Below are 18,510 nucleotides of genomic sequence, written 5' to 3' on the forward strand. Positions count from 1 at the left end.
ATAAAGGAGATGAAAAAGTGGGTGAAGTGAAAAGCAACACATAAAGTAGATATGCATACCATATAGAGTAGCAAGATGTACCTGAAGGTGAATAAAAAAAAAAAAAAGAAGAAGAGATTTATGAATGGTGGTAAGTTACTGAATTTCCGAAAACGAACCTCATTGATAGTCAAATGGGACAGTTCTGTGATAGAAAAAATAATAATATAATAGATATGTAGTAAGATATGGGCTGAGAAACCATAGACAAAATGTCAATAAGTAACACCATATCAGCTCTTGCCTCTCAGGCAGCCACGGAATAATAAAAAAACAAATATGAAAAGTGGCAGGCGGGCTGGATATGTCAAAATGATTTTAAACCCATATAAAATTAGATAGGTATGCCATCAAACTTGTAGGGTAAACCTATAGTAAAGCTTTGCAAAGCAGGTTACCGTAAGAGCTTGTAACAGTGATGTAGTACCTATTAGAAATAGAGACAGGGACAATCGACATACAGTAAGTTACTGACAATAATGAACCACAGCAGCAGTGCATGAAAGGGTCACTAAAGGAAAAAAAATGTTTTGCTGAAATGACTGTTTACAGGGTATAGAGAAAAAAGTTAACTGATTCCTTTTAAAAATGATTAAAAATAGATAAAAATCAATCATATAATGTGCCTCTAGTTTCACGTTCACTTTTAAACTGGTTTCATGTTTCTGTGAAGTAGAGAGAGACACAGAACAAAAACAAACAAATCCAGGGCAGTGTTTTGTTTTTAAAATGAATCTGATTGGTTCTGAGGAGTTTTAGACACACAGCTTGGACCACAGTGAAACGCTGCCATGAGATTTTTCATAAGGAGCCAGACAAGCAGGAAGTGTGGAGATCAGAGCAGAATTACAGCTACTTCAAAGCAAAAACGAACAATGAGGACATGAAACCAGGACTGCAGTAAGGTAAAGGAAGCTATTTAGCTAAAAAAATATTTACCTTTAGTGATCCTTTAAAGAGTGAGAATGTTAATACCAACAAGAGATAGATAATAGGAGAATCCGGGTGAGGAGGTCCGTGAATAGAGTTGCTACCAGGACAGGGCTGCACACAAAGCCTTATATGTGTGTCCCAATCAGGTGTGCGGCTTGAACTTCCGCATCACGTGACCCAGCCAAAGCACAGGAGCGCGCCTCCAACATCGCCAACCACGCAAGCGCCGCTGATAACAGCCGCACCAGAGAGGAAGGTCCCGTCGGAACGAGCGTCTGTAGGAGACAAGGAGTGCCACCAGCTCCCCCTAGTGGCACCAGTGCAAAATGCCGCGCAACGGCAAGAGGCAAGATGGAAATAACTGGGGACAACAAGGGTGGAAATAATGGCTGCAAAAATCCGCCGAGCACAATGTCCAGCATAGCGCTCTGCGGCTACCCGGCCACACATCATCACCCATGGAGCCATAGACACAAACTGGTTCGGACGACAGCAGATGTGCATACTAAGGCCCCGTACACACGGTCGGACCGAAACGATGAGAATGAACCGAAGTTCAGTTTCATCGGACCAAACTGACTGTGTGTATAGGCCATCGGTCTGTTTTCCTTCGGTCCAAAATTTTAAAACATGCTTCAAAACCGAACCGATGGACCGCTGCCCGATCGGACCAAACCGATGGTTAGTACAGAAAAGCATCGGTTCAAAACCTGCGCATCCTCATAATCAAGTCGACGCATGCTTGGAAGCATTGAACTTCATTTTTTTTAGCACGTCGTGTGTTTTACGTCACCGCGTTCTGACATGATCGGATTTTGAACTGATGGTGTGTACACACATCAGACCATCAGGCCACTTCTGCGGTGAACCGATGAAAACGGTCCGTTGGACCATTCTCATCGGTTCGGTCCGACCGTGTGTACGGGGCCTCAGAACCACTCGCATATCCTGAACAGTGAGAAGTAATAATAAATACACCTATGCAAAAATTCTTTACATAAATAAAAGTATAAAAACGTTAAATAATAGTAACATTATAAATCAATATATGATAAGCACATGACAAAAAATGTTTCATAGACAGATTTTAGTTAACAACTACGGAATAGAGGACAGGGGGTGAAAGAAAGAAGGGCCAAGACTATGTATTATAATCGGTTTGATCTGAAGAATATTTTTTGTATTAGATTTTATTATAAAAAGGATTTGTACATTTGTAGTTTAATACCAGGTGGTTGTGTAGCATTCAAGCATTCTATCCACTTGGTCTGCTGTAATATTTTTTTGTCCCAGTCACCTCAACAGTCTCTATCGTGTGTACAATTCCTCCTCAGTCTGACATACTGGGCGTAGGGAATACTACGGATCAATGGGGTAGCCTGAGCACTAGAGGAGTGCAGGATAGTGTTTCCCACAGTCTCTTTTCAGTAGAGTGTGGAGGCCAGACAGTTGTCATTGTCTTTAAAAAATTTGCAGATCCAAAAGGGTAATGCAACGGGGATGGCTGTTAATGGTAAACTTGAGGTTATAGCTGTTGACATTCAATGAGGTGACAAATTGATCCAAAGCTGATTGTGTACTGGTCCAAACCATGAAAATGTCATCAATATATCTGAGCCACACCAACGCATGATTGGTGTGGTCAGTAAAGTTTTTTTTATCAGAAAAAATGTCATGCTCTCACCCCCCCCAAGGTACAGGTTAGCGTAGGCCGGTGCACAACAGGTGCCCATGGCCACGCCCTGTACCTGGAGGTAGTGGGAGCCGTTGAAAGTAAACCAGTTATGTGTCAATATGAATGACAGTAATTTCAAGATAAATTCACTGAAGGGCCAAAGATGATGGTCTTGCTCTTTGAGGAAAGTGCGTGCCACTCCGACGCCCTGCTCGTGAGGGATGCTGGAGTATAACACCTCCACATCCAGTCACGAGCAGAGCGTCAGAAGGGACCGGCATTCCCTCAATTTGTTTCAAAAGGTCCAAAGTGTCCTTAACATAGGGGGGATGACTTCGAGGGCGCCTAGGACAGGTAAATGTTCTTATTAAAACTCAGCAGCTACAGTGTTTGTAGCTGCTGACTTTTAAAAAAAAATCATGGGTGGAGCCCGCTTTAAGAGCAGAAGTGACCCTTTGAGATCTTGCTTGATGTAGTCTCTAGATTTGACAGCCCTGTAGTGTGTCCTTTACTTTGTTGCCTGTCCCTGATCCTCCCAGATGTGTGCCCACAATCTGTTTGCCTCCACATGCATAAATAGCAGGGAGACGATTAAACTATAAGCACACAGTGGGGAGGATCAGAACTGTTTGGGATGGCAACAAGTATTGGTAAGTATTTCTTGATCATTCATCACGGGACGAGCCTTAATTACTTAATGGGTTATGTAGTCACCACAGGAGATTGGATACTGGACACTGGCAAAGCCAAATAAAATTGAGTTCCTCCCCTATATAACCCCTCCCAAATGGAGAGTACCTCAGTTTTTTTGCCAGTGTTAAGGTGGTTGGTCACGTTCAACGTGTGCTAAGAAGAAAAATGCTCTTTTGAGGGTCTGGCTGCGGAGACCTAGGAGCAATAACCGTATCCATTCCTTGGGCTGATATCAACGGCCTAAGATGGTTGGTACCCGGGTCTCGTGTAAGGAGAAATGAGGTTTGCCTGTAATGTCTCTCTGCGGAGGTCTGGGCTCTGGGATCCAGACTTTGGTGTACTAATACATCTGTGGCGCGAAAAGATTCTGGCAGTGTCTTCTACAGGTCCAGGTATGATGTTTTCTCTAATAAAACCCTTGGTAAACCTGAAGGTTGGCACAACTTGCCCGCCGTGATGGGTGAAAGCTTGAACTACTTTTAGTAGCTTTCCTATGGCGTGGATCAGGTAAGAAGATCACTTTTTATTTTTGTATTCTCTTCTTTGGAGGAGGATGTCTTTCCTGGTTCTCACCACTGGAGGGAGTAAGTGCAACCCGGTGTTTTCTTACATAGCTTTCCAGGATAACATGCTCAATGAAGTCGGTCAAATATAACACCACTCACCACCTCCTGCTGCAGGCTCTGCCACGATATGCATACAGGGGTCCACAAGATGCCCCCCAGTAATCTGTGAGAATAGAAACATGGATGGGGGGCCAAAAGTGGTTGCTAGTGCCTGTGCGCAATGCAGGACACCTGTGTGCAGGAGCCAAGAGGCTGGTTCAAAAGCCCAGCACGCCAGAGCCTTCTGTAAGCGACATGGACACAGAGCTGTGGGCTGTAAGCATCCCTGTGGATTGAACCAGGCAAACCTAAGACTCCTACTCGCCATCAGGTTGTGCAGTGAGCTGATATTTTTGTGTATTGTAAGACTATAGCACAACAGTGATTGCATTTATATTTGTGGATAGTACCTTTGCTTTGCAGTAAGGACTATGTCCTTGAGAAGAAGGTCTAGGGCGAGTAAGAGGCACCAGAAAACCCCTGGTACGGCTAAGGATTCTGAGCTTGCCTGCAGTTTACCACCACCCCCCACTGTCAGCATGATAGCAACCTCACAGGATGAACCCGTCTGGTTTTGCAGCTTCTCCTATGGCAGCTCCTCAATACATCACTGAGGATGCTTTAAAAGTTTCTTTGGATGGTCTAGAAGGAAGGATTGCTAAAATTGTCGCAACCTCCTTGAAAGATAGCAGAAAATGGGGTAGATCCCCTTCATCTGCTCTGGCTCTCTTTGCAGATGAGCCTTCTGAGGGTGAAAAATCCCTCTCTGGAGATGAGGATCATGTGCAGTCTGAGGACTCAGAGGATGAGCGATTTCCTGCGAAGGTGCAATATTATGCAGAGATGGTGCGTGCCACTTACAAATTGCCTCCTGTTGAAGCTTCTAGGCCCTGTTTCCCCTTTGGGATCCCGGAAATCCCCACAGGCTGCAAGCGCCTTTCCTTGCTCATCCCTTACTGGATAAACTGATGTATGATGACTGGGTTCACCCAGATAAACAGCTTTATCCTTCTAAGCAGTTCTCCCTCTTTTATCCTATGGAGGAAGGTTTCACCAAAAAATGAGGGGTACCTGCTATTGATGCAGCTATTTCTTCTCAATTGGTGGTTGCTTCCCCACTACTACAGAATCTGGAAGGCATATGTTTCTTGGTGTGAACCCAGAAAGTGGCATCCTAGGAAGTTTGCCATTAATAGGATTCTTGACTTTCTTTAGTTGGGCTTAAATATGAAGTTGGCCTTGAGCACTATCAAGGGCCAATCTCGCTTTGTCTGTATTTTTTTTTAAAACCGCTTGCCTCTCATTCCCTAGTCAGGGCCTTTGTTCAGGGTGCACTGCAGTTGAATCCGCCAATTAAGCCTCCAGTGTTCCCATGGGATTTGAATTTGGTGTTGTCTGTTTTACAGAAGCTACCCTTTGAACCTTTACACCAGGTTTCTCTAAGTTTGTTGACACAGAAACTAGTTTTTTTTGTAGCCATATCCTCGGCTAGGAGGGTATAGGAATTGGCGGCTCTTTCGTGTAAAGAACTGTATATGATTATTCATGAAGACAGAGTGGTGCTGCAGCCTCACCCAAATTTCTTACCCAAGGTGGTTTCAGGTTTTTATCTGAACCAAGATATAGTCCTACCGTCTTTTTTTCCAGATCCGCAGTCTGCGGAGGAAGAGAGTCTACACTCTCTAGATGTTGTAAGAGCAGTAAAGGATTATCTGCAAGCTATGGCTCAGATAAGGAAGACTGATTGTCTATTCATTCTGCCACAAGACCCAAAGAAGGGCCAGGCAGTATCAAAATCCACTATTGCAAGGATTCGACAAGTCATTATTCAGGCCTATGGTTTAGTAAAGAAGATCGTTCCTTTTCAGGTGAAATCGCACTCGACTAGAGCAGTTGGTGCTTCATGGGCAGTGCATCACCTGGTCTCCATGGCTCAGATCTGTAAGGCTGCTACTTGGTCTTCGGTCCATACATTTACTAAATTCTACCAGGTAGATGTGAGAGGTTACGAGGGTGCCGCCTTTGGGCGTAGTGTGCTGCAGGCAGCAGAATAGATCTGGCTCGATGGTGGTCTTATTCTGATCTGTGTCTCCCTCCCCTCAATTTTAGCATTGCTATGGGACATCCCATTAAGTAATTAAGGCTCTGTGTCCCATGATGTATGATCAAGAAAATAGGATTTTTTAATACAGCTTACCTGTAAAATCCATTTCTTGGAAATACATCATGGGACACAGAGCCTTAATTACTTAATGGGTTATGTAGTCACTAAAGGTAAATGGACACTGACAAACCCAATTAAAATGTAGTTACTCCCCTATATAACCCCTCCCAAATGGAGAGTACCTCAGTTTTGTAGCAAAGCAATAAGTGTTCAACATTAACTCCGAAGAGGGGTGGGAGCTCTGTGTCCCGTGATGTATTCCCAAGAAAAGGATTTTACAGGTAAGCTGTATTAAAAAATCCGATTTTCTCCTCACCTATACCTTGACTTTCTTTTGGGTATGAACATCACAAATAAAGTAGTAGTATACCTGAATAACATGTTTACTATCCTCTCCTTTTTGTGAATGAACATGGAAATGTTTACTAGTAAGTGCAGGAAGGCAGAAAAAATATATATTACAGTATATAACATAAAGATAAATAAAACAGCCTCCTCACATACACATAACAAACATGTACATGTGCACTACACACTAAAGCCCCATCAACACCATCAGACACACGTTATGGTGCTCTATGTCAGCATACTGCAGTGTGTCGTTACAACCCACAGTGCTTTCATTTTTCCTTTTTTTAAAGTGCAATCATTCAACTTGCAACGCATTGCCACTCATTGTAATGCAGTGCATCATTGTATTGCGATACAAACCAATGCAACACACAATGGGCATTGCCACAAAATGTAAGTGTGCCAACCTCCAGATTTTTAGCATTTGTTGCTTAATTACAGTTTTATGTAACTTTCATTTTCACAGTTCTGCAAAAAAAGGTACAACTTCAAATGTACAAATAAACTTGTTTTGATTAACATTTGGGACAGAGTGACAGCTTCCAGGGGTCGCTGCTGAATGTAAACGTAAGGACTGGGTACTCTGGTTAATGTAATTTACCACATATGGTCCATATTTGGTCAATAACGTCACCTGGGATATTATGTTTTCCTAGTTTTAGCTGTAGTGAAGCAATTAGTATTATTTTTTTGCAGATCATATTGAAGACCCAAAAAGTCCATAACCTGACCCTGTGTTTTCAATTTATTTACACATGTGCACTATAAATAACACAATGAACAAAAGGTTAGATAAAATATATTTAATAAAAATACAACCCTTTCTCCTTTTATATAAATAAACATTTACATGTAAACATATTATATTACAATATAAAAAAAATGTATAAAAAGTCTCTCAATCAATAAACAACTCTGAAAATAAATTCTGCGTCCAGCACAGAAAAAAATGTTATTCTCCCACAGCAGATCAACTCCTGTTCTACACAAGGCACTAAAGCCACAGCAATTTCTATACCAGTTTTGATTAGTAAATTGCTTGTTTTGCACGTTCCTCTATTTCCTATGCCTGCAAATGGCCCCGCTTATTATTGGTACCCAGAACAATGCGTTATGCACAGAGCAACACAGATCTAACTCTATATTTAATGCTATCATAGAACTATATTTTCTGCAACAAACAGTCTTGACTTGACACAATGTCAAATATATATATATATATATACACACATACAGTATAATATATATATATATATATATATATATATATATATATATATATACACACACACACACACACACACACACACACACACACACACACACACACACACACAAACATACAGTATAATATATATATATATATATATTAAATAAGAGCTGAAAAATGTACCAATTAGAATCCAGTAATCGGCAGCTGATCACCATTTCACATTTAATTGGTTAATCGCTGTGAGAATGAAGAGTGATGATTGGCAACTACAATTAATTACACTTTGCACATTACTCTTTAGGCTTAATCTAATAAAGAGTAGAGAATGTTCATGTTGCTCAGGAGTCTCAGTTTTTAAAAACAAAAGGGCCAGTTCACTGTCCGTCAGATAAGTAGAGGACTGGACTGTGGCCAGTAGAAGTAAAAAAAAAAGGCTGTTAGTGGAATAAAAAAAAATGCACCACCAGTGTCAGTGAAAAAAATGCATCTGGATGTCAGTGTCGGTGGAAGTAAAAGAAAAGGTTTCTGTATTGGCGGGCAATGAGATTAAAAATGTACCTGGTGTCAGTATGATTTAAATATGCCTCCATGTCAGTAGTCATTTTGAGCAATAAATGCTCTGGCAGTCATTGGGAGGAATGGCGCCCCTTCATTGTCAGTGGGAGTAATGGTGCCCCATAACTGGTGTCAGCGGGAGAAATAGTTTCCCATCATTGGTGTCATCAGGATCTGGAAACTCCCCACACATTGCCAAATTGCAGAGGCCAGACTTAACTTAAAGCGGTTGTAAACCGCATTAACTTTTTTTTTTCAAACCTGCAAGGCAAAAGGCATCTCCTGCGCGCGGGAGATTTAAATTCGGCAAGGTCCGGTGGCTGCCGGGCCTTTCGCCGTGGATTCCCCCTGCGCATGCGCCGATGCAATCAGCGGCGCATTGCTAGGGGAATATCTCATAAACCGTACAGGTTTAGGAGATATTCTTTATACCTACAGGTAAGCCTTATTATAGGCTTACCTGTAGGTAAAAGTGAAAAAAGTGGGTTTACAACCACTTTAATGCATAAAGTGAAGCAATGTGCAATCATGTGCAGGATGAAGTAAATATGAACATTCTCTGCTCCTTTAGTAAATCATTCCCTCCAACATATATTAGGTAAGGCATTTGATGTTCTGTAGAAATACAGCTTGCACTATGGAATATTGTAGCTTACTACAATTGCATATTTCTGTAGAGGGTAAGAAACGCAAACCCAGGGAATAACAGAGGTCCTTAGGCAAGATCAAAAAGTGAAGATTTACTATGATATAGGAAACATTTATAAATGTTAATTGTGCCTAAGCAGTACTTTAAAAAATATATTTTGTCTGGGTTTCCACCTGAAAAATAGCATTGTCCATTTAGTAAATGAGGGTGCCAGGGCATTCGTATGTCAAAGCTCAAATAACTGTATATCTGCAGTGTGTGATCCAAGGGACTGCTGCCTCTAACTGCTAGTTTTAGGAAATTTGGTGTAAGATCTGGTGATGTCACTACTGTTCTACTCACCGTTCTCTTTGCTGGGGGCTCTGACATAAAGAAGTAAAACCCCACCTCAAACAAGATGACCGACTGCACACAGACACATTATGAAACAAAGCAAATCAGTAGTGGGGGAAAGATCAGCAGTTGGGAAACCACATTTTGGTGATTTGTCCTTTTGCCCTCTGTCTAGCTTGTTTTTGTGCACAGCTTCTAGAGTTCAGTTCCTCTTTAAATCCATATCCAAAATAAACCAAAAAAATGCTCTCAGTGCATCTTATCCAGAAGAAACAGAAAGATAGTACGGTATGCCAGTCAGGTTTTGCATCCCCACCAACTTCAAGTTCTATAAGATTCTCAATTGTGCAGTGCTTATGTGGGCACACAGTATAAGATGCAACAGAATAAACTGCCTACATTACTCACAAGTTACCCAGGTAATGGGGATAATGGACTTCAGAGGCTTTATATTTCAAAGCAAAGCAAAACAAGGTGCTTTTCACAAATTGTGTGTACATATAAAGGACTGACATTTCTCTTGAAATACTGATGTATATAATCTCTTTCTTATACAGAACGGTTTCTCTTTCTGTAGATATCGAACAACTCCTATCCATCACAGAGGTGATACCAGCAGAAAAAGAACTACATAAGAAAGCAAATAATTAGCTGCACATTGAAAAGCAGGCCGGATCATGTGTTAGCCATTGGGAAATGGCTAATAATATAACAATAATACTAGGGTTGTCCAGATACCGATACTAGTATCGGTATCGGGACCGATACCGAGTATTTGCGGGAGTACTCGTACTCGCGCAAATGCTCCCGATACCTAAATAGAATACTTTTTTTGTATTTATCAACATGTTCTATGAAAATTCTTTGAGTTTTTTACTACTGCGTGACAAGCAAATAAAACATTTTTATTCATTTTTACTCATTTTTATTCTTTTATAATGTCTTGAGTTAGAGTTCTTCATAATTCTAAAGAAAATATCCTTAGTCTGTATTGTGGTTTGAAAACTGTCACATGACATTTAAAAAAAGTATCGGTATTCGGTATCGGCGACTACATGAAAAAAAGTATCGGTACTTGTACTCGGTCCTAAAAAAGTGGTATCGGGACAACCCTAAATAATACTAATAAAACCACAAATATATTACATATATCCTATCAAAACCTTCTTTTGTGCATCTTAAAAAAACATAATTCCTTCTGCTTTAATGATTTCAGTTACAGGTTATAAAACCTGTTATTTGGTATCATCCAATTTTTTTGTCTGAGCAACCTGCTTCTTCTCAAATTACACAAAAGTTTGGTATTTACAGAAATATGACCAGCATGGTGGGCCTCAATAGTATTTCTTGGGTAAACTCTCTGCTATATACATAACATGCATCAGAAACATTAGTTTACATGATACAGTCTTACTTTTCCAAATAATTCCTATGTGAAGCTTTTCACAATAAACACAGCATGTCAACAGGAAAGGTTTACCAATAAAATATACACAACTGCATAGCAGATCCTATTGACAGGAGAATGGTAGTTCCCTCAGCCGAAGGTTATTTCTTAGCTGTAAGCCTGTCACAGGAAGAAAGGCTGCCTTAGGCTTTGTGTGAAGCAGGGTGCGTCTGCTTTACATATTTTAACCTCATAGACGACGAGACAACCACAGCATTATATACCACATGGCAACAGGGATTTGCAAGTTCACTCCTCATGTGCAATCTGGACAGAACGAGCTCTGGCGGTGAACAACCTTTAGGAAATCCTTCCCTGAACAGTCAGATCTGTCCTCTGTAGAAAAAAACAATGGTCAATGGCTTTATGCAGCTGAAAGTGTTAATCTAAATTGTGTTTACTCAGCCAGCACTGCCTGGAACTAGACATTCTTTATACAACTTTTGTGAGGGAGGTTGCAACACTCCTGGCTATTTGTAGAACATAGTCAAATATCTCTGGGTTAATTCAGTTTATACTGCTACATGAACTGATCTTTAAAATTCACTTTTTCTGTGCAGACATCATACACCTTCAGGGCTTTCACACAAGCAACAGTCTTTACCACCCTTTAAAAAGCTATTTGCCTTTTTTTTCACTTGATGGAGATTTAGTACTGAAATATGTGTGCAACCATGAGCCAAGTGTTTGGCTTGCAGTTGCAGTGTGGTCCCAATGACCCCACAGCCATCTGTTAAATTTGCTGCGACTGCGAAACAAAGCGCTGTGGCCAAGAAACTTGTACCATCCACAATGTTTTGGATTTAGATGCGTGGTTGAGGTGGTAAAAATGCAGCTCAACCCCCTGTTTTTAACCATCTCATTACTGCCAATGTGATATGCCTTTGCAGGTCAGTTGTAAAACCACAGCACTGGGAAGTTAGTCTAAGGATCAATTTCCTTCACAGCACAGCAGATGTTGGTTCTGGTAGCATTGGTATTTATCATCTCCAATAAAGTCGACAGAGCATAAAATCAACAGCCTTATTCAATAAAAAAAGTGCAAGGATCAAAGTTAGAAGTGAAGAACTTTTTCTTTACTGAATAAGCTGACAATTTTAAGCGGCTTCTGTATGTAGGGTAAGGGGAGTGGATCACCCGGGTAACTTTGCAGCTATTGATGTTCACACCAGGACATCACAGGAAAGGATTTTAAAATACATTTTTAAATACATGATGTCAGCATTTTTCTCCACTCAAAAAAGGGAGATCTGGGGGCTTCTGCCACAAGTCAACAATTCTTCAGAGAAGAGCACCTCATGACCATGGTGGCCATTTTTTGCTCCTTGGGGCAGATTACAAAAAGGAGAGTGGATAATAAATCTGTTATGCTATGCAGAATTTGTCAAAACTGGGGCCTGCATTTTGTAGCCCATTCATAAAATCCAATCTACAGTATTGGGCCTGTGGCATCGCACTAAGTTCTCCCTGCCTAGCACTGCAGAGAGAACTACTTTGACAGGTCACGTGACTGGGCTCTATTGCTGGCAATTTTTTTTACAACTCCAATTCATTTTTTATTGTTCAGGGACTTTGAATTCCTGGAGCAGCAACATGCAATACATATTTGCACTGTTTTTGCAAATATAAATATAGAAATACTTTAAACCTTGTTATAAACCATGTAGCTTTGTTTTAAACCCTTTTACTCTACAAAATTAAAATACGGATATTGCTGCTGAGGAAACACACAGCTATGGTTCACAGCCTCTCCCCACAGGGATGTAGTCCCAAGAGAGGGGGCAAGCACGCTGACTAACCCCCAGACAGAACTGCTCGGATGATGGGGGCAAGCTCAAGGAGGAGGAACAGGAAGTGAGAAATTCAGACAAAAAAAAACATTTAGAAGGGAAATCGAAGGAAAAGGTAAGTGAACCAACAATGCACTAGCTTAAAGCGGGGGTTCACCCCAAAAATTATTTTTAACATTACATTCAGCCGAGTTGTCAGAATGACAATCGGCTGTTTTTTTTTTATCTTATCCCCGTACATACCGTATTTTCACCGCCGCTTCCGGGTATGTCTTCTGCGGGACTGGGCATTTCTAATTGATTGACAGGCTTCCGACCGTCGCATACAGCGCGTCACGAGTTGCCGAAAGAAGCCGGACTGCGAGTCGGCTCTATACGGCGCCTGCGCACCGACGTTCGGCTTCTTTCGGCAACTCGTGACGCGCAGTATGCGACGGTCGGGTGAACCCCCGCTTTAAAGGAACCTATTTAGAAAATAAAAAACAAACCTTTACAACCCCTTTAAAGGTTCAGTAAAGATTTTTTTTTGAAAATAACAAACATGTTATACTTACCTCCACTGTGCAGCTTGTTTTGCACAGAGTGTCTCCAAACTGCTTCTTCTGGGGTCCCTCAGCGGCTGTCTCGGCTTCTCCAGGCAAGCACTCCACACCTTAATGTAAGCGAGCTCGCATGGTGTGGAGTCCTTGCAGGCCTGCTCCCGTAATCCAGCCAGCGGCTATTGGCACGCTGCATCATTGGATGTGATTGACAGCAGCACGAGCCTATGGCTGCACTGTTGTCAATCCATCCACTCTACCCAATCAACAGCCAGGGTGAGAGATGAGGAAAATGACGTGAACGAGCGCGGGACATTCGAGGGCTCAGGTAAGTATAACGGGGGCTGGGGGCGGTATTGTCAGAAGTTTTTTCACCTTCATGCATAGGATGCATGAAGGTGAAAAAAAACTTTTACCTTTTACAACCCCTTTAAGCAGGCCATAGACAGAGTAATTTTATTTCTTGCAACCATGGGAAAACCGCCCCTACTCTGAGAACACAGGGATTACTGCTAGCGGCTATATTAGCTGCTAGCAATACAAAGGAAGATCTCTACCCATGCCACATCCAAAATTCTAGTAGAAGAGAAAGAGGGGGTTACAGGGATATACCCTGCTAGTAATGGACTTTAATAGTATGACATGAAACAAGAATCATTATAATAAAAGGTATAATTTGAATGACATTTAAAATTCAAAAGAGATTTAGGATATTATATTATGATATAAAAACAACAAAAAATGTACTGTAATATGATACAATAAACCTTTTAAAACCTTCTATTACACTTACATCATATAAGCTTGAGGTGTACAGGTAGCCTAAAGGGATTGTAAAGGTTCATGTTTTTTCACCTTAAGGTGAAAAAACATTCGACGATTACTAGCCCCCTGTTTTACTTACCTGAGCCCTGGAAAGTCCTGCGTCGCGAACACACTCGATCGTTGCCCAGGCTTTTCGGCTCTTCATTGGATAGATTGATAGCAGCGCAGCCATTGGCGTGCGCTGCTTTCTGTCAAATCCAATGACGCGAGCGCTGGGGGGGCGGAGCAGAGTCCTGCAATTGGCGGCTATGGATGCCGAATGCAGTACTCGGGAGCACGCTGCCATGGTAACCACCTTGGGAGAGCGCTTCCCAGAGGGGGTTATCTGAGGCGGGGAGGAGCCGAGAGAGCCGCTGAGGGACCCTATGCAAAACAAACTGCACAGTGGAGGTAAGTATGACATGTTTGTTATTTTTTAAATATAAAAATCGAACCTTTACAACCACTTTAAGCCTCCAAGGGTCGACGTGTTTTGCCTAATTGCATAGCTACTTCAAGACCCATAGGTTTTTGAAGTAATATATTCTGCATAGTATGACATGAATACAAATTAATATCGACATAGTTAATTTCACATTGTATTTAACCACTTCCCGACGGCCGTACGACTATATACGGCCGCAGGGTGGTTCTACTTCTTTGGGGCGCCGTCATTTGACGTCCGCCCCTTTCCGCGTTCCCCGCGCGCTCCCGAGCGCGCAGTGGGGTACTTCTGTGCTGGCCGTGTCCCTTGGACACAGCCAATCACAGATCGCCGTGAACGGCCAATCGGAGTGGCTGTTTGCTAGGCGATCTGTGCGGCCAATGAGAGATGATCTCATATGTTTACATATGAGATCATTTCTCATTGCCGGCTCTCACAGACAGCGGTGCTGTCAGGGAGAGAGGAGACCGATCTGTGTCTCTTGTACATAGAGACACAGATCGGTCACCTCCCCCAGTCACCCCCCTTCCCCCACAGTTAGAACACTATATAGGGAATACATTTAACCCCTTCCTCATCCCCTAGTGTTAACCCCTTCCCTGCCAGTCACATTTATACAGTAATTAGTGCATATTAATAGCATTTTATTTTATATTAACCACTTGACAACTGGGCACTTAAACACCCTTAATAACCAGACCAATTTTCAGCTTTCGGTGCTCTCGCATTTTGAATGACAATAACTCAGTCATACAACACTGTAACCAAATGACATTTTTGTCCTTTTTTTCCCACAAATAGAGCTTTCTTTTGGTGGTATTTGATCACCTCTGCGGTTTTTATTTTTTCCGCTAATAATGAAAAAAGAACGAAAATTTTGTAAAAAAATGTTTTTTTTTTTCATTTCTATTATAACATTTTGCAAAAAATTAATTTTTCTTCATAAATTTGGCCTAAAATGTATACTGCTACATATCTTTGGTTAAAAAAAAAAAATGGGTTATTATTTAGTCTGGGTGAAAGTTATAGGGTCTACAAGCTATGGCACCAATTACTGAAAATGTATCAATTTGATCACATCTGAAGTACTGACGGCCTTTCTCATTTCTTGAGACCCTAACATGCCAGAAAAGTACAAATACCCCCTAAATGACCCCTTTTTGGAAAGAAGACATTCCAAGGTATTTAGAAAGAGGCATGGTGAGTTTTTTGAAGTTGTAATTTTTTCCCACAATTCTTTGCAAAATCAAGGTTTTTTTTATTTTTATTTTTTTTCCACAAAAGTTTCATATTAGCAGGTTATTTCTCGCACACAGCATATTCATACCACAAAATACACCCCAAAACACATTCTGCTATTCCTCCCGAGTATGGCGATACCACATGTGTGAGACTTTTACACAGCGTGGCCACATACAGAGGCCCGACATGCAGGGAGCACCATCAGGCGTTCTGGAGCACCCAGACCAGTTCTGACATTTCTCTCCTACATGTAAAAATCATCATTTATTTGCTAGAAAATTACATAGAACCCCAAAACATTATATATATGCTTTTTTAGCAAAGACCCTAGAGAATACAATGGCGGTCGTTGCAACTTTTTATCGCGCATGGTATTTGCACAGCAATTTTTCGAACGCATTTTTTTGGGAAATAAAACAGTTTTGTGCTTTTTAAAAAAAAAAACATTAAAGTTAGCCCAATGTTTTTGCATAATATGAAAGATGAAGTTACGCCGAGTAAATAGATACCCAACATGTCACCCTTCAATATTGCACACGCTTGTGGAATGGCGCCAAACTTCGCTACTTAAAAATCCCCATAGGCGACGTTTTAAATGTTTTTACTGGTTACATGTTTTTAGTTACAGAGGAGGTCTGGGGCCAAAATGATTGCTCTCGCTCTAACGTTCGCAGTGATACCCCACATGTGTGGTTTGAACACCGTTTTCATATGTGGGCGGGACTTACGTACACATTCGCTTCTGTATACGAGCACGCGGGAACAGGGGCGCTTTAAATATTTTTTATTTTTATTGTTCATTTTACTTTATTTATTTTAGTTTGACACGTTTTTCCCCAAAAATATATGTTTTGATCACTTTTATTCCAATTACAAGGAATGTAAACATCCCTTGTAATAGGAATATAGCATGACAGGTCCTCTTTACAGTGAGATATGGGGTCAATAAGACCCCACATCTCACCTCTAGGCTGGGAAGCCTGAAAAAAAAAAAAAAAAAAAAACGATCCTGGCTTCGATCGCAGCGGTGAGTCAGAAGAAGCACCGGAGGGCGAAGGGAGTGGGGACGTCCACTTTTGCCTCCCGTAAGAACGATCAAGAGGCGGAACAGCCGCCATGATCGTTCTTATGGTGTAGGGAATCGCTGGCTGAAAAAAATGATATCTGAATGATGCCTGTAGCTGCAGGCATCATTTAGATATCCCTGCACAAAGTCAAGGACCTCATATGACGTGGGCGGGAAGTGGTTAAAACACATTTTTTTCCCCAGAGTATTTTCTGGGTATTGCAGAGTATTGGCCGGGGTATTGCAAAGTATTGGTGTTGGGGTATTGCAGAGTATTGGTGTTGGGGTATTGCAGAGTATTGGTGTTGGGGTATTGCAAAGTATTGGTGCGGGGGTATTGCAAAGTATTGGTGCGGGGGTATTGCAAAGTATTGGCCGGGGTATTGCAAAGTATTGGCCGGGGTATTGCAAAGTATTGGCCGGGGTATTGCAAAGTATTGGTGCGGGGGTATTGCAGAGTATGGTGCGGGGGTATTGCAGAGTTTTGTGTGGGGGGTATTGCAGAGTATTGTGTGGGGGGTATTGCAGAGTATTGTGTGGGGGGTATTGCAGAGTATTGTGTGGGGGGTATTTCAGAGTATTGTGTGGAGGGTATTTCAGAGTATTGTGTGGAGGGTATTGCAGAGTATTGTGTGGAGGGTATTGCAGAGTATTGTGTGGGGGGTATTGCAGAGTATTGTGCGGGGGTATTGCAGAGTATTGTGCGGGGGGTATTGCAGAGTATTGTGCGGGGGGTATTGCAAAGTATTGTGTGGGGGGTATTGCAGAGTATTGTGTGGGGGGTATTGCAGAGTATTGTGTGGGGGGTATTGCAGAGTATTGTGTGGGGGGTATTGCAGAGTATTGTGTGGGGGGTATTGCAGAGTATTGTGTGGAGGGTATTGCAGAGTATTGTGTGGGGGGTATTGCAGAGTATTGCACGGGGGGTATTGCAGAGTATTGCGCGGGGGGTATTGCAGAGTATTGCGCGGGGGGTATTGCAGAGTATTGCGCGGGGGGTATTTCAGAGTATTGTGCGGGGGTACTGCAGAGTATTGCTCAAGGTGTACTGCAGAGTACTGGCAGGGGGTATTGCAGAGTATTGCGCGGGGGTATTGCAGAGTATTGCGCGGGGGTATTGCAGAGTATTGCGCGGGGGTATTGCAGAGTATTGCGCGGGGGTATTGCAGAGTATTGCGCGGGGGTATTGCAGAGTATCGCGCAAGGGGTACTGCAGAGTATCACGCGGGGGTATTGCAGAGTATTGCGCAGGGGTTTTGCAGAGTATTGCGCGGGGGTTTTGCAGAGTATTGCGCGGGGGTTTTGCAGAGTATTGCGCGGGGGTTTTGCAGAGTATTGCGCGGGGGGTATTGCAGAGTATTGCGCGGGGGGTATTGCAGATTATTGCGCAGGGGGTATTGCAGAGTAATTGCGCAGGGAAGGCAGAGCATTGCAGAGTATTGCGCAGGGAAGGCAGAGTATTGCAGGGGTTAATGCAGAGTATTGCACAGGGAAGGAAGAGTATTGCAGGGGGTTAATGCAGAGTATTGCACAGGGAAGGAAGAGTATCTCAGGGGGTTAATGCAGAGTATTGCACAGGGAAGGAAGAGTATCTCAGGGGGTTAATGCAGAGTATTGCACAGGGAAGGAAGAGTATTGCAGGGGGTTAATGCAGAGTATTGCACAGGGAAGGCAGAGTATTGCAGGGGTTAATGCAGGGATGGCTGAGCAGGGATGGATGGATCTGTGACTGCAATAGTCACAGATCCATCCCACACTGCTGCTGCCATCCGCGCTCTCCTCTCACACTGTACCGATCGGTACAGCGAGAGGAGGGAGGAACCGGCGTCATCAAATGACGCCGGTTTGTTTACCTGTGATCGCGCCGTCATTGGACGGCGCGATCACATGGTAAAAGACCGCTGTTGTCGGTCAGTTACCGAGATCTGTGTAGCGCCGGGTCTCATAGACCCGGCGCGCACAGAATT

The 18,510-nt window shown here is 42.4% G+C and overlaps 1 protein-coding gene across 1 annotated transcript in view; it reads right to left on the bottom strand.

The window, feature by feature from the left end:
* Window positions 1-10,335: 10,335 nt before the first annotated feature.
* The window catches only part of LOC120927158, a 44,082-nt gene continuing 35,907 nt past the window's right edge, over window positions 10,336-18,510 (bottom strand). The window contains exon 9 of the mRNA XM_040337631.1: window positions 10,336-10,993. The gene's annotated coding sequence lies outside the window, so the exon portion shown is untranslated. The remainder of the gene's footprint in view (window positions 10,994-18,510) is intronic.

The sequence above is a fragment of the Rana temporaria genome, chromosome 2 (assembly GCF_905171775.1).
Source record: "Rana temporaria chromosome 2, aRanTem1.1, whole genome shotgun sequence".
Classification (NCBI taxonomy): domain Eukaryota; kingdom Metazoa; phylum Chordata; class Amphibia; order Anura; family Ranidae; genus Rana; species Rana temporaria.